A 17,773-nucleotide genomic window follows, 5' to 3' on the forward strand; every position below is an offset into this window, starting at 1 on the left:
TATTGTCAGATTGGTTTCCATACAACACCCAGTGCTCATCCCAACAGGTGCCCTCTTCAATGCCCATCACCCACCCTCCCCTCCCTCCCACCCCCATCAACCCTCAGTTTGTTCTCAGTTTTTAAGAGTCTCTTATGGTTTGGCTCCCTCCCTCTCTAACCTTTTTTTTTTTTTTTCCTTCCCCTCCCCCTTGGTCTTCTGTTAAGTTTCTCAGGATCCACAGAGTGAAAACATATGGTATCTGTCTTTCTCTGTATGACTTATTTCACTTAGCATAATACCCTCCAGTTCCATCCACATTGCTACAAAAGGTCATATTTCATTCTTTCTCATTGCCATGTAGTATTTCATTGTGCATATAAACCACAATTTCTTTATCCATTCATCAGTTGATGGACATTTAGGCTCTTTCCGTAATTTGGCTATTGTTGAAAGTGCTGCTATAAACATTGGGGTACAAGTGCCCCTATGCATCAGCACTCCTGTATCCCTTGGGAAAATTCCTAGCAGTGCTATTTCTGGGTAATAGGGTATATCTATTTTTAATTTTTTGAGGAAACTCCACACTGTTTTCCAGAGTGGCTGCACCAGTTTGCATTCCCACCAACAGTGCACGGGGGTTCCCATTTCTCCACATCCTAACCAGCATCTATAGTCTCCTGATTTGTTCATTTTAGCCACTCTGACCGGCATGAGGTGATATCTCAGTGTGGTTTTGATTTGTATTTCCCTGATGAGGACAGACACATAGACCAATGGAATAGAATAGAAACTCCAGAATTAGATCCACAAAAGTATGGCCAACCTATCTTTGACAAAGCAGGAAAGAATATCCAATGGAAAAAGACAGTCTCTTTAACAAATGGTGCTGGGAGAACTGGACAGCAACATGCAGAAGGATGAAACTAGACCACTTTCTTACACCATTCACAAAAATAAACTCAAAATGGATAAAGGACCTGAATGTGAGACAGGAAACCATCAAAACCTTAGAGGAGAAAGAAGGAAAAAACCTCTCTGACTTAGCCACAGCAATTTCTTACTTGACACATCTCCAAAGGCAAGGGAATTAAAAGCAAAAATGAACTATTGGGACCTCATGAAGATAAAAAGCTTCTGCACTGCAAAGGAAACAATCAACAAAACTAAAAGGCAACCGATGGAATGGGAAAAGATATTTGCAAATGACATATTGGACAAAGGGCTAGTATCCAAAATCTATAAAGGACTCACCAAACTCCACACCCGAAAAACAAATAATCCAGTGAAGAAATGGGCAGAAAACATGAATAGGCACTTCTCTAAAGAAGACATCCAGATGACCAACAGGCCTCATTCTGTCTTCTTATGTGACCCCATTTATACATGTGTTAAATTTCTTGGTGTTCTTCTACAAATTACTGTAGTGCTGATTATTTATTTTAAGGCATTGTCTTTCTATGCTTCAGTTTGTATATTGTCTGTTTTTATGCCATCACGTTCACTGACCTTTTCCTCTGCTATATGTAATCTCTTAACCCCATCCAGTGAAATTCGCATTTCAGAGAGTGTATGTTTTATATCTCAAGGTTTCATTTCTTAAAAAATATATATTTCAGGGGCGCCTGGGTGGCACAGTTGGTTAAGTGTCCGACTTCAGCCAGGTCACGATCTCGCGGTCCGGGAGTCCGAGTCCCACATCGGGCTTTGGGCTGATGGCTCAGAGCCTGGAGCCTGTTTCTGATTCTGTGTCTCCCTCTCTCTCTGCCCCTCCCCCGTTCATGCTCTGTCTCTCTCTGTCCCAAAAGTAAATAAACGTTGAAAAAAAAAAATTAAAAAAAATATATATATTTCATTTCAATATACCTTATAGTCATGCTTATGGTAATCTTTGAGGATATTTATACTATTTATAATAGCTATTTGAAGACTTTGTCACATAATTGCATTAACTCTTTCATTTATGGGTCTATTCCAGTTCATTGCTTTCCTGGCTGTAGGTCACAATTTCCATCTTAGTGTTAGGTCTGGAAAATTTGAATTTTTGTGTGGATAGTGCATATTGTGCATGCTACTTAGAGTGACTGTATTTTGTTTCTTCTTTTACGTAATGCTGGTCTTCATTGCCTTGGGCACTTCTCTTAAGTACAGATCAGTTTGATGTTTTCACGGTTTGTTTTTAACTTTGTTAGTATGGGTCCTAAGTAGCCTTATCCTGGCAAACTTTATCCCTTTTACTCAGGCATGATCTTTTTGTGGTCTCTGCTGAATGTGCTGAGTGATTACCAAGGACTCTCCACACCAGCCCGAGCATCCTTCCCCATTAGGCAAACTCTGGGAATCACTGGGCTTACTGGGCTCAACTTCTCCTTTGTCCAGGTGTGTGGAGTTTTGCCCTGTACCTCATGATTTACTGTAAAGCAGACTCAGGGATTCCTAAGCAGATTTGCAGAGTGCATTTTCCACCTAGCCTCCTCTTCCGAACTCCCCCTGCAATTTCTAAATCACACAAGCCTCCCTGAACTAAGGTCTCTGTCTTTTCAAATCAATAAAACAACTATGCCCTCATTTGATCTTGCTTTCTTCTCTGGGAGTTGGACTATTTTTCCGGGCAGAGATCTTGAATGTAGGGCTCATCAGGTTTGTTTTCATCCCCTCAGAAATGAAATCCCTGTGCTCCCTCCGTTACAGTTTCTGGAAATAATCCTTTCATAGATTGCACCCATTTTTCTATTTTTTTCTATGAGGAGAGCAGTTCAGGTCTTTACCAGGGCTGGTTGCATGTTGGTTTTACTTCTTATTTTCCAGTGAGGTAGAGTATCTATTTTTCATGTGTTTATTGGACACTTAAACTTTCGGTAGTGTCTATTGAAGTGTCATCTGTTTTTCCCATTGTTTTGTCTCCTTGACTTACTGATTTGTAGGAGGTGCTGATGCATGTGGAAATAAGCCTTTTATTGATTATACTTGTGGCAGATACCTTCTGTCATACAGTAGATAGCTTTTTACATAACTTCATGATATCTTTGATGAAGAACTTTGTATCTAATCCAGGCAATTCACAATGATACTGTGGTACCATCTAATTCCCAGAACTACTCCAAAAATACTTTCCTTTATAGCGAAATGAACTGGTAAGGAATCATATACCCATTTAGTTCCCTATCTCTTTGGTCCCCTTAGTCTAGAAGAGTTTTGTATTTTCTTTGCTATGATTTTGAATGGTTTTGGAGATTCCAAGCTAGCTGTTTTATAGAATGTTTCTTAGTGTGGACTTGTCCGGTGCTTCACCATGATAGAATGAGTGTATACATTTGGGGCGGGGATATTACAGAAGGGTGGTGGGGTTTTCCTATTCTATCTTTTGGGTGGTGCGTGATTTTGATTCGTCACTTTACTGATGATGCTCTATTTCCCTTAATGATTACTTCAATACATACCTTGATGATATTACCATGGGACAGTAAATTTTACTTACTTATGTATTTATTTATTTAGAACATGTGAGCGGGGGATTGGGGTAGAGGGAGAAAGAATCTCAAGCAAACTCTACCCCAAGCACAGTGCCCTACATAGGACTCGATCCCACAACTGTGAGATCATGACCTGAGTCAAGATGAAGAGTTGGACACTTAACCAACTAAGCCACCTAGGCGCCCCTACTTCAAAAGGTAGTATGCAACCTTTTACAAGTGGGTGCTTTCAAATGTTATGACAGCTAATCTTCTGCAGAGATTCAGATGGGGAAAACAGGTCGGTTTGGCAGGCCTACTTAAAAACAGCAAATGTTCACGCCAAATGGAATATACCTTCTGGAGCAATAGCAATTTCCCACATCTAAAAATCTTTTGGGGCTCTATGCACATAGTCACCAGCAAGAAATCTGAATTTGAGTGGGTTCTTGATCAGAAGAGCCATTAAAATATTTATAGAGAGCAATCGTGTAGACATTCCTCCCCTGTCCTTATGATCCAACTGCTGGGATAATACTGGAGATATATCTGCAACCCAAACACGGAGTAGGACCTTGAGAAAAAATCAAACAGGTCTACCCAGAGAAGGCGTTCTGAGTTTGGGTCTCAAAAACTGCCTGAGGCAGGGTCACCTGGGTGACTTAGTCAATGAAGGGTCTGACTCTTGGTTTTGGCTCGGGTCATGATCTCACAGTTCATGGGTTCAAGCCCCACGTCGGGCTTTGTGCTGACAGTGCAGAGTCTGCTTGGGATTCTCTCTCCCCTCTCTCTCTGCCCCTACCGCACTCATGCACTCTCTCCTCTCTCAAAAAGAAATAAACAGTAAATTTTTTTTCAATTTAAAAAATCTGCCCGAGGCAATTTCTTTTTGGAATCCATTTGAGAGACAGCTGGTTTGCCACTGAGTTGATTACAGCAGCTTCTGCAAGGAAAGGGTAGAAATATTTGGTGATTTCGGACAGACCTTCCAGGAGGAAGCGGCACAGAAAGACTCATTCATCGTGTGTGGTGGTATCTTCAAGGGCACAGTGTGATCTGGTTGCTTCATAAAATAGGGAAGGGAGGAGCCCTCTGAGAACCTCCTTGTCCCACTGCTGGGATTTGAATCCTAATATTCTCTCCTGCTGAAGGTGAAAAAGGTCCCAGAGTTTACTGATGGGAATTCCTGGGTTAATGACTACATTGCTATCTGGAAGGCAATAAAAATCTAGATGGAGTGAGACAGAGTAACTCAGAGTTGATAGCAATTTATTTAGCTGTGGAAGAAGAGTCTGACTCAGGCTTCACAGGAGGGTAAGATTAACACATACATGCATGTTATGGAGGTGATGTTAGGCAACAGGCTTTCTAGATGATCAGGAGTATTGGTCCTAGATAACCAAACAAGAAGGATCATCGCCATGTGAGGTACTCTGTTATCGAAATCTACATAGAAATTTAGAGGAAGAATTAATTTGGCTCCTCTTGGTGTCTCCCAAAGAAAAGAGAACAGAACAACAATAAAAGCACCTGCTGGCTCAGGAGATGAGAATATGGGGGTTGACGCCTTAGCTGACGCTTCGATTCAGGAAATGAAAAGGCATATGGGTGCTCAGCCATGGGCCAACAGCCAGAGAGGTAATACATTCCCTTTAGTGTCATGGAAAGGCAAGTGCACGGAGTTAGAAGACCCCTCCTAGTAGTCTCTGAGAGCGAAGAATGGGTATTAACTAGGACTGACACTTATTCTATTCTTGACTTCCCTGTCCTGTAAAAGAAACAACCTGAAAAAGTAGAACCATGAGTGGGAACAACGAATTCTTGGTCACTTTGGATCCTGTGGGTATATTGATGCTGGCCAGGTACATATTTTAATGCTACCTACGAAAAATGATTGGCAACATGGTTCAATGTTACGCTGACCAACTGTGCTCATTACCCTCAGAGCAGTGTTGTCCTGTGAAATTTGAATGAACAGTTGAAACATCTGTTATGCAAAATGTTTTCTTTCTCTTCTACTTTTGTGGACAGGTTTTCATGGTTGGGAGAAGATCTTGTTCTCAATTCTATTTCCCCAACAGGAGTAACCCTCCTGATATCATGCCCTCCTGGTAACAGCAGGAAAGATAAGAACAGAGACAGAGACAAATGACAGGTCATTGCCAGCCATGTTTTCTCTCTCAGGTGCATTGGTGTTCCTTATCTGTAGATTCTTCTCCAGAAGAATAATTGGGGGTTTTGAGAAGATTGCAAGGAAGTATGTTTTTGGTTTTTTTTTTTAAATATATTTTTTAATGTTGATTCATTTATTTTTGAAGGAGAGAGTGTGAGTGGGGGACGGACAGAGAGAGACACACAGAATCTGAAGCAGGTTCTAGGCTCTGGGTTGTCAACACAGAGCCCGATGTGAGGCTTGAACCCATGAACCATGAGATCATAACCTGAGCTGAAGTCGGTTGCTTAGCTGACTGAGTCACCCAGGAGCCCCTAGTTGTTGTTGTTATTTTTAATTTATTTTTTTATTTTGAGACAGAGAGCGTGCTTGCATGCATGAGCAGGGGAGGGGTAGAGAGAGAGGATGAGAGAGAATCCGAAGCAGGTTCTGCACTGTCAGCACAGAGCTAAAGGCAGGGATTGATCCCATGAAATGTGAGATCATAACCTGGTCCAAAATCAAGAGTTGGGCCCTTAACCAACTGAGCCACCCAGGCACCCTTATGTCATTATTTATGAGGTCAAAATTGAGTTCTAAAAAACAGAGAATTCCTAAGACAATGTAACTTCCACAGGGAATATTCCCTATCTTCTTCTCATGTCGTGATTGTTCTGTGGACAAAGTGGTTTCTGATTCTCAAAATGTCAAGTTTTCCAATACTGATAATTCCCTCACATAACCCACTAGTGACTTCTTGGACAACTGGTAGACCGAAGAGGAAAATGTGTGTCAGGCTCTGGGAATCAACATTTGTAGGTTGTGATAAAGGTCTGAATGTTTCAAAATAAAAGCTAAAAGGCTATCTCGGAGAGACTCCACATCTTAACCCATCTTAATACCTTCTCTGGAGGACGTAGAGGCTAGAGGGTGCCTGTGTTACATAATTATTTTCTTACACAACAGGGGAATTCAGTCTTGTTGAAGAGAAAACCTAGCATAAATGAGAGAAATGACCAGCTACCTCACCACATAGTACCCCCCAAAGAACCCAGTATACTGCTTCCTAGGGAAAGCTCTGTGCTACACCGATGCCTTACAGAGGTATCATCCTATGGCCCTGGTGGAACAGAATGATATTCATGGGCCAAGTCACTACACATATGGCAAATCCTCTCCATTTGATAGAAAATAAGTTTGGCCCCAGGCCAATTTCTGGGGCTTATCCAAATTCTCTTTTTTGAGCTTCAGTTTTGAAATTTTGTCCAATAGGGGATACATCTTAGGAACAGATTATTCCTTTAAAGAAAGTTTACTGTGCTGAGAGCAATTCACTGAGAAGGCCAAACCCCTTTCTGAAACATTTCTCATTTTGGAGAGAACACTAATATTATTACCTTGCCACAGATTTAACGATGCAAGTTCCAAACTACAAAGAATTCTTCTAGACCATGTTTTTAAAAGATCTCAGTTACTTAATTATTTCCAATTAGCATTAGACCTTATCCATCAATATAATAGAAAACTGGCCAAGACGTTTGCCTCGTAGCTATTTAGGGAACCAATATAAGCATCCCAGGGAATCATCTTGAGACAAGTATGAATCCTAGGAGTGCTCACATTGGTTAGCTAATGTGTGATTTTCCCTTTTACAGTCTCTTTCAATATTTGTGGAAAGATAATTAGTTTAGAATTCTTGTACTGATTTAAGACATTTCATCTAAGAGGGAGGCTGAGTTCAAGAATTAGTTTCTCTATATTTTCACTATCCTTGTTATAGAAGATTGTCCTAATAATTGTGTTTAGCAATTGTGGAATTAGTGCAAAGAACAAAAAGAATACAAACTTTACACTCAGAAATCTCTGGTCAGGTTCTATAAAAGGGAACAGTGACATCATGTCTGTTGTCTCATCGTTGAACTGTAAGTGAGGAGCTCTAAATACTAAGATGAAGGCAACTGGAAGGCTGTGAATTGGGGTGTTTCACGAGAGAATGGTGATGATCTAACACAGGTAAGTACAATGTCTTCAAGATGTTTTGTTCAAGAATACAAAAACGAAGCAAGAACTCAAAAGCTGAGTATACAATTGGATGTGTAGCAGCTCAGTACCAAGGACAGGAGCAAAGACAGAATATCGGTATATAACTGCTCCTGACTGCCATTACAACCTGCTGAACATTTGGAGGAAACTGTAGGTAACCAAGAGGATTACTTTCAAACCAAATGTATAGGCTTGCAGTTTTATCAGTGTAGGAAAGGAAAAAATTCTTTCTCTACCCTTCAAGTTCTTCCGGTGGACTTAGAATGCAATCTACATGAGACATATTCGTAGGAGAAAAAAAGCTCCAAAGTTTTACTACATGCCTATGGAGGCCCAAGAATGAAATTGAGACCTAAAGAAATGATCAAGGCAGGAAATTTTTATACTTTTAGACAGACAATAAATCAGTGAGGAATTGACAGGACAAAGACAACTTAACTTTGGGAGCTTCAATTAGTAAGGAACTCTAAACAGAATTTGAGCTGGGGCAGTAAATTAGTAAAAAGTAACAAATGTCGTTTATACAGCCTCTTGGATCTAAATTTTCTATCTCTGGTGAAAAGGATATCTCTGTCTCTCCTGCTGTGAAAGGGTATCTTTCACACGGGAGATTTCTTTCCTGATTTCAGGGGAGACAGAGGAGGGGCTGAGTGTCCTTCTTGTGCAGGCTGTCTCGTAAGTAACTTTTATTTAAAATAGTATGTTGGAAAAAATAAAATGATAAAATAAAAATAAAATAAAATAAAATAAAATAAAATAAAATAATAAAATAAAATAAAATAAAATAAAATAAAATAAAATAAAATAGAATAAAATAAAATAGTATGTCCGGGCACCTGGGTGCTCAGTTGGTGAAGCGTCCGACTTCGGCTCGGATCATAATCTCACAGTGCAGGGGTTCGAGCCCTATGTCAGGCTCTGTGCCAACAGCTCAGAGCCTGGAGTCCGCTTCAGATCCTGTGTCTCCCTCTCTCTGTGCTGCTCCCCTGCTTGCACTCTGTCTGTCTCTCTCAAAAATAAAATAAAAACATAAAAAAATTAAAATGATATGTGAAAGTGACAGTCTATTTAGCCTCTATATCTGCTATGAGGTGGTACACAGTAGATAAAGTCACTGATGAGGTGATACACACTAGATAAAGACGCTTATCATGTTGATAAGGAAAAAGGACATTAGTAGAACAATTGTTTTTGCCTTAGCTGGAAAGCGACAGCCTTAAGAACTTACGATCTTTATCTATCAGCCAGATTAATGGGAACTGTAGGGTTCAGAACTAACTAATCACCTCAAGATATCCACTCTGGCATGCAGACTATTTCAAGCTGAAAACAAACAAGGTCCAAACCATTCAGGAAGAAACTTTGATCTTCCCTTAACTGTCTAAAAGAATTTCGACAGAGGACCTTCTCCAGGAAGAGAGTTATCACCATAGATAACTACAGTGTAAGATGAGCTAGGGGTGGTAGAGAGAAATTTAGCAAAGTCTGTTTGTTTAAGTTCCTCTAAAACCTATAGATCTTTCCACTTTCCAAACTACTTCTGTCCTTTAAGCCCCTGAATAGTCTTAATAACTCTAACCCTGTTAGGTCTTATTAGGCCAAGATACTCTCTGTAAATGGGTTATCACCATTTTCTATGGCTCAGGTGGATTATCTGTAGATATCCCAGGATGTATATCAGAACAAGGGGTATATTTCTGTATTGGATCTCCCAGCTCTAGATTCTAGATTGCTTATTGTAATTTTGTCTGATCTACTAGAAATGTCCTTATTATATTATGAATTAGAAGAAACACTGATGCAGACTATTGAACCCTTAAAAGTTACCACGGATCCTAAAAGCCAACCAACCAACCACAAAATCTGATTCCTTCAGTAACCCGAAACAAGAAACCACATCTGGTTTAGAATGAATTGTGCAGGATCTAAAACAAAGAAGGTTGAACATATCTTAGAGAAGCCTGTTTAATAGTGGACAGGGGTCCACTAGCAAAGACACTTCGTGGAATAAGCTATGCTTGTTCAGGATCTCAGAGCTGTGAATAAGATGATCTCTTGCATTTTAACAAATGATTTCCAATCAGAAAATTGTTCTTTTCTTCCACTACTTCAGATTCTGTTCATTTCATGGTAGTAGAGCTCCATTCTACTTCCATCATAATTCCTGAATGTGAAAAGTTTGCTGTCACTTAGGAAAAGCAACAATCCACTTACACAGCCATACCTCAGGTTGTGTTACCCGCACATGGCTCTCAGGTTGTAAATCAAGATGAATGGATAAAGAAGATGTGAGATAATATATAATATATAATATATAATATATATAATTATACTTATATAAGTATTATATTATATATAAAGTATATAATAATATATTAATATTATATATAATATAATATAGTATATAAAATATAATAATATTATAATATAAAGCATGTAATACTTATTATATTATATATAATACTTATATACTTATAATATTTATATATAATACTTCTATATTTTTATATATATACTTCTATATTTTTATATATACTTACTTATTTTATATATACTTACTCAGCGATCAAAAAGAATGAAATCTTGCCATTTGCAACAACGTGGGTAGACCTAGAGTGGATTATGCTAAGTGAAATAAGTCAGAGAAAGACAAATACCATGATTTCACTTATACTCGGAACTTAAGAAACAAAACAGATGGGGGCACCTGGGTGGCTCAGTCGGTTGAGCGTCCGACTTCAGCTCAGGTCATGATCTCGCGGTCTGTGAGTTTGAGCCCCACGTCAGGTTCTGTGCTGACAGCTCAGGCCTGGAGCCTGCTTCAGATTCTGTGTCTCCCTCTCTCTCTCTGCCCCTCCTCTGCTCATGCTCTGTCTCTCTCTCTGTCCAAAATAAATAAACATTAAAAAAAATTAAAAAAAAAAAGAAACAAAATAGATGAACATAGGGGAAGGGAAGGAAAAATAAAATAAGATAAAAACAGAGAGCGAGGCAAACCATAAGAGACTCTTAAATAGAACAAACTGAGGGCTGGTGGAGGGGAGGTGGGTGAGGGGATGGGCTAAATGGGTGCTGAGCATTAAGGAGGGCACTTGTTGGGATGAGCACTGGGTGTCATATTTAAGATATGAATCACTAAATTCTACTCTTGAAACCAGCACTACACTATATATATTAACTAACTTGAATTTAAATACAATCTTGGAAAAAAAAAAAAAAGACTTGAACCATCATTTGAAGTAAATCCTACTCTTTCCCAATATATGGATGATCGAATCCTTTGCTTATCCTCTAGAAAACTGTCACTAAAAGACTCTCTTTATCGCCCTCAAAAAATTGCCTTAAAATCTTACCCCGATTCCACTATACAACTTTTCTAATATTAGACTTATTTTGGGTGTAGCATCTCTAAGACAATCAGATATCGACAGACCGTTAATGGGGCATCTACTTTTTCTCAACCAACTTCCAAGAAAGAACATGGGATTGTTCGGATGGTGGTAAGATATGGTCATCCTTAGGTCCCGCATTTCTTCTCTGAAGTAGCCTCCACTATTCCCTGACCAGAATTGAGGTGTTCAGTCCTTTAGGATTCCACTCCTGTTGCTACCTCTCTGCCTAAAGGAATAGACTTTCCTTCCTAAGCCACCACTTTGGGGCTTCAGCAATACTGTAATGGTGAATAAAAACATTTAGAACTTTCCCTGTTGCCAAATGGAAATAGACCTCTCTCTTTCCCGCTCCCATCTCCTTTTTAAACCGTTTCTTTGAGAAACCTAGTATTTGTGAATCCTTCTTCTGTCCCTTTGGTATGTATGTAAATGTTTTTTAAAGGCTAAATAGACCTCTTGCCCAAATTACAACGCAGGAATATTTTCTTATGGGCTTTAGAGCCATCTCTTTGAAATGTAAACAATAAGAAAGATAGTATCACCATTTCCTTGCCACTGTGAGTGTTTGGCTTAGTGCCTTGCTCCAAACTGTAACCATCTGCCTGTCATAGAGATACCAGATTCTTGTTATGCCTTCACACAAAGACAGTTAGCTAGTACAGATGGCTATTCCGATGGCTAGATAAATTTAGTATGAAACAGAAAAGAATGTATGTGCTACCAAGTCCTCTTCCAGGAGTTCAATGGTCTTTATTCCTGGGAACATGTCTCTAAAGGATTGTATCTGCTTAGCTGTATAAAAATCCCTTCGGTGGATTAACTATGACTTGCTGGGAAAATATGATGAAAAATAAAGTCTGCTCCCAACCCAGAAAATCTTTCCACAGAGGAGAAAGAGAAAAAAACCCATTTCATTAGTGAATAAACATCAAGCCAGAATGTGATGTGATGAACAAGGTTCTACTGAGTTCCTGTCGATTATATCAGTCACGTCACATTTACCTGACAATGTAGACCCTTCAACAATTTTTACATTTTCCCCAGTAATGTTTCTCAGATGTATGACACAAAGACATCCACGTATGACCATTGTGCAGTCTATCGGGAAGCAGCTTTGCAACCTAGTGAGAGCTGCCTCTTGGAGATGGAGTCCTACCCTCCACAGAAACCAGGAGTGAAGGGCACTGTCTTGATGACGATTTTTCAAAGAGATGGTTCCCAGGTGCTTAAGAAAGACATTCCTGGTCTTAAAACTGTCAAGAGACGTATTTGCCTTTTCAAGACGATGCTGGCAGGCCGGATCTGGAGACCTAGAGGGGGTCCCGCAGGACCAGCCAAGAGGGTTCTTGGCTTCAAGAAGGATGGAAATCAAGTGTGAGCCAGGAGGAGGTGACAGAGTTTAGTGAAGATTTAGACATAAGAGATACAGATGGACCATCCAGGAGACTCAAAGGAAAGGAGCATGAACCTCGTCTTTGATCAAAGTCTGGGGGATTTATGGAGGATGGAGGTCTGGTGTATGTGTCCTCTCAGGTATCCAGGAACCTGTTAGAACACAGATGAGGGCCCAGGTGTCATTTCTTGGAGCTAGGGGGCCTTGGCATCGAGATGTCTAACATCAGTGGTCTGGAATACACATATGATGGCTTTGTGTCCCGTCATTCTCTCACCTGGTCCTTCCTTAGATGTAATTTATTCTAGAGAAATCATTAACTCCTTGTCCCTTTCGAGGAGGACATACTTCTTTGCGTTCTGAGGCATGTGTAGAGTGAGGTAAGGGTGCAGGTCCTAGCGAGAATAGAAGCAGGAAGAGGAGCAAAGAGATTTTTATAGAGTATTTCAGTTTTCCTGTCTCAAAAAGATGTACATACATTTCCATAAGACAGAGGAAGAACTTACTAGTTTTCTAAAGTAAATATCCCAAGGGGGGGGGGGGAGACTTTTCCCTTATTGTTGCCAAGGCAAATTAATCCTTCTATTTCTAACTTGTATTTGCTCTTACAGATGCACTAGGTACACTGGCATATATGCTTGTTCAAAGTCAAACTGGAAAATGGTGAAGGGGGTGGGAGGTCCAGGCTTCCAGTTCTGGCCTGAATAAGTCACGGGAGTGAAAGGCCCAGCACAGAGAACATAGTCCGTGGTGCTGTAATCACCTGTGGTGACAGGAGTTAGCTACACTTGTGGTGAGCACAGCCTAACATTGTAGGGGCCAAGGGCAGACCACCCCCAAATGTACCGCAATGGCATATTGATTGTATTGAATGAAAGCTACTTGGGAAACAGTCACTGCCAGGACACTCAGACCCTCCTCTGTCCCTCTGAAAGCAGGAAACAAATCTCCTGTATGGAAAGGTACCCTTCCCATACTAAGAAGAAAAAAAGACATCCTAGGCCTCCTGGGTGGCTCAGTTGGTTAAGTGTCCAACTTCGGCTCAGGTCATGATCTCACGGTTTCTGAGCTTGAGCCCCACTTTGGGCTCTATGCTGACAGTACGTGGGATTCTCTCTCTCTCTCTCTCCCTCTGTCTCTCTCTCTCTGCCCTTCACTCACTTGCACCCTCCCTCTCTCAACAATACATTTAAAATGTTTTTTTAAAGTAAAAGAGGGTTAGAAAAAAAAGAAAAGAAAAAAGACACTCTATCATCTGAGAAAGGGACTTTCACATTGAGAAAGGTGTAGAAATAAACCACGTTACTTTTTTTCCTAACCTTCTACCTCAGCCCAAATTCCACTTAGAATTCCTTACTCATGAAAGCTCCTATGTATCTATTTTCCTTCTCCTGTAAATTCCTCCCAAATGGACCACCCCTTTGTTTAAATATCTAAAAACTGCCTGCCTTGGTCATTTCTTCGGGCCTCAATTTCATCATCGGACCCCTGTGCACACATAATAAAACTGTTTTTCCCCCCCCTCTTGTTAATCTGTCTCATGTAAATTGAATTCTTAGTCCAGCTGGAAGAACTTGAAAGGCAGAGGAAGATTCCTCTCCCCCACTGCAATGTGCAGACATGTCTTATCAGTATATTATACACCTAAGGTATGGTAGGTGTATATTGTAGACTTGGCAATACAACTATAAATAAATTCAGTGGCATTAAAAAGAAAAGTAAAACTTGGGCGCCTGGGTGGCTCAGTCAGTTAAACATCTGACTCTTGACTTCGGTTCAGGTCATGATCTCATGATTCTTGAGTTCAAGTCCCACGTCGGGCTCTGTGCTGACACTGCAGAGCCTGCTTGGGATTCTCTCTCTTTCCTGCTCTCTCTCCCTCCCTGTCTCTAAGAATTAATAAATAAACTTAAAAAAAAGTAAAGTTGTTTCCTGTATTTTCTGTTGTGGAGAACAAAGGCAAAAGGAAATATAGATAAAGCTAAATTTCCTTATAACTTGCAGCTCATTGACAAATACTTGAGACAGGGGAGTTTGACATTCCTCCAGGAACTCCCTGCTGTCTTAATGGTAATACCTTGCTAGAGGTAAAAACAACCTTAACATGACAACAATCTTGGAAGTCTTCTTTAACATATGAAAATCCTTTTGGAAACTTCCTTTGTCTCTACTCCTCCCAAATTAAAAGTGTGTAATCAATCACTCCTCCCAACCCCAGTGAAGCTCTTTCTGCCCAGGGGAGCTATCCCTGTGCTTTAATAAAACCGCCTTTTTCGCACCAAAAAAACATCTTAAGAAATCTTTCTTGACCATTCCCTCATGCACCCCACATCAAACCACATCATTTCCCACATTTTGTGGAGAGGATTCTGAGTTGGCAGGATTTAAAATTTCCTTTCGCTATCAAACCTGCTCTCTTTATCCAGACATTTGTCTCAGGACACACACATTCAGCTTTATTGGAAACCTCTAGTCAGTTTTCAGAAGAGGTGGTGCAATTTTAGGATTAAAAGGCAAGAAGGAGGAAGGGGTGAATGGACAGGATAAGGATTGACTGTTGGGATTGATGTGAGGTCACTGAGAACAGTGGTCAGGAAAGAACTCTGGATATGTCTCCGGTGCAAAAGGTGTTTTAGTATGCCCTGGGACAGGACCCTTGGGCAGAAAGAGCTGCATTATGATTGTGAGGTGCGACTGATGATATATTTTTAAGTAGGGGTGGGTAGAGATGATGGAAGTCTCTAAAGGGATTTCCTTATGTTAAAGAAGACTTCCAGGATCCTGGGGTTCTGGCTGTTGTCAAGATAAGGTTGCTTTTAGTCTCTAGCAAAGTATTAACATTAAGGAAGCTGTGAGTTCCTTGAGGAACGTTACATTGTGCATGTCTCGGGTATTAGTAGGTTGCCGTTGTAAGGAAACTTCATTTATCTCCATTTCTCTGGACTCGGTTCTCCTCATCAGGACAGCTCCCCACCCATCTTTGTGGGCTTCGGGAAAAACAGACCAAGGCAGATTGATAGGGAGCACTAGGTGTACGAAATTAGTTGAAGATCCCATTACCTGCTTATTGTTAGTGCCCCTGCTTAAAGCCTGATGTCTGAAAGAATAGGAGGTGATAGGTTTACTATCTGTAGCCTTCTGCCTCCATGACCTCCCGAGAAGAGTTTTATTTACTCAGAAATTGCTCAGTTAAAATCACTTCCACTCAAAAACTGTACGTATAGCAGAAACTAGGGCCAAAGGGATAGGAAATCCCCAGAGAATAGTGTGTAAGAATTAGGACACTTTCTAGAAAGATCAGCAGAAGGGCAGATCATTATTGACACGGATTATTAACATCACAATAAGGAGACAGATTACTAATTCTAGGTACGACTGAGTAGAAAGGAACGTTTGGGGGTGCATGATTGATCCCTAAGTGGAAGCACATTTTGAGCTCCAGATATTATGACTTAACCTGTCACAGTGGATAAAGACCTGGATCCAACAGAGTTGCCCTCAGAGGAGAGTTCTTATGCATCAGTATTGCTGAGGGAGCATAAGGCAGGCAGAGGGCAAAGTACAAGCTAGCGCACCCCACCGCCCCAGGTGGGATATGTGTGACATCTCTTGGACAGTCCCGACTACCCCAAAACAGGAAAGGACAAAAAACCAAATGGTTAACTGATAAAAGTCTCCAACAGTTTACAAGAAAAAGGCAATCCCATCAATAGCCTAAAGCCTAGGAACCCCCTGCTATCTTAATGTTAATGCTTTGCTAGAGGGAAAAACAACCTTAGCTTGACAATAGATAGGCCTCCAGTAAGTCTTTAGCATATGAAAGTCTCTTTGGAAACTTCCCTTTTGACTTTACCACTTCTGGCCCCAGAGTATATAATGAGCCTCTCTTCACAAGCCCAGTGCAGCTCTTTCTGCCCATGGGTCCTGTCCCTGTGCTTTAATAAAATCACCTTTTTGCACCAAAGACGTCTTTAAGAGTGCTTTCTTGGCTTTCAGCTCCAAACCCCATGAACCGCTCATCACCCAAAAACCTCATCAGGTATAGTGTAAGCCCTGACGTTTTTGTTTTTGTTTTTGGTAATGCACGCGCCTGCCAACTTAAGCTTTGATTTGGAGAGAGGCGTTCTTTCAAACAGGGATCCACTTCCCAGATAACCATCTAGAATAAACACACTGCCAGCCATCTGGTAAAGAGTCATAACACCTCTGGCACTGACCCCTTTATTTTAGAGATCTTTGGCGATTTCCCTAACTGATACCTTGGGCCGCTTGTTTTTTCTCTTCCCATGCTTGAAATTCCTACTCTTGTGTTTTAAATTCACCGGCAAAGAGTGAGTCCCCCAGACCCTAGGCCCCCACCCTGTCCCCAATAAGAGCAGAACCCCAGGCCCCTGCTCTCTCTTTTCCCCCCACCCTTGACTTCACAATGTGACCACGGTGTGCTGTGTAGTTTCCTGGTCTTGTAACAAATCTTCATTTTTTCAGAGTTTCCTGAAGATGGCTTCTGAAGGGTGTCTTGCAATCATGATAACCACAAAAGTTGGTCCATCCCTAACATTGGTTTGGAAAGGGGAGACATCTGTGGGAAGCTCACAGGGGCCCAGCTGAGTGTCTCCAGACATTTCTAGCCAATTGCAATACTATTAGATGGGCTGAGACCATACAAACCCCTGGAACTTCGTGGCGATAAGATTCACACCATGTAGGAGGGATTTGTCAGTATGAGGCCCAGAACAAAACACCTTTTCCAAGAGAGTAGGATTCTTGTGGGACTGCTGCGTAGGTTATAGCCTAAAACCAAAACTGTGGCCTAAAGGCACCTTATCATTTTGAAAAGGACTTGCTAGCCTAAATACGGACAGTAGAGGGAGCACTTTCTCAGGGGAGTGGTTACGGCTGGAAGTCAGCCTACAAGGACCTCAGAGCTGTAGGGGAATTCGAGAGTTATTCTAATACATAAGCATCACCATCACGGGGCTTTTGCTATTATTCAGGAAATACTGTTGGATATTGGTTATGGAAGGTGATGCCTTCGAGAATCAGTGTGTCAGCCTGTAGGAGGACAGGCTAACAGGAGAAAGAAGGAATTTGGGAGACAGATACTATCTGCATAAATGCTCACAGGCACACATGTCACGGATAACTCGGAGATACTTCTTCCTCGTGGTGCATCTGGCTAGAATCAGGCAGAAGAACACCACCGCTTTCATTTTGTGAAGTGGGTTACAAGAGGTTACTATGGACTACAAGTCCAGAAAAAATCGACTTGTGATAAAAATTTCCCGTACAGCCCAAAGTTTAATATGGAAAGTGTCTTGTGGAGTTGAAAATGTTATGTAATAAAATCAACTTCATTGCTCAT

Source organism: Prionailurus bengalensis, chromosome D1, assembly GCF_016509475.1.
Source record: "Prionailurus bengalensis isolate Pbe53 chromosome D1, Fcat_Pben_1.1_paternal_pri, whole genome shotgun sequence".
Taxonomy (NCBI): Eukaryota; Metazoa; Chordata; class Mammalia; order Carnivora; family Felidae; genus Prionailurus; species Prionailurus bengalensis.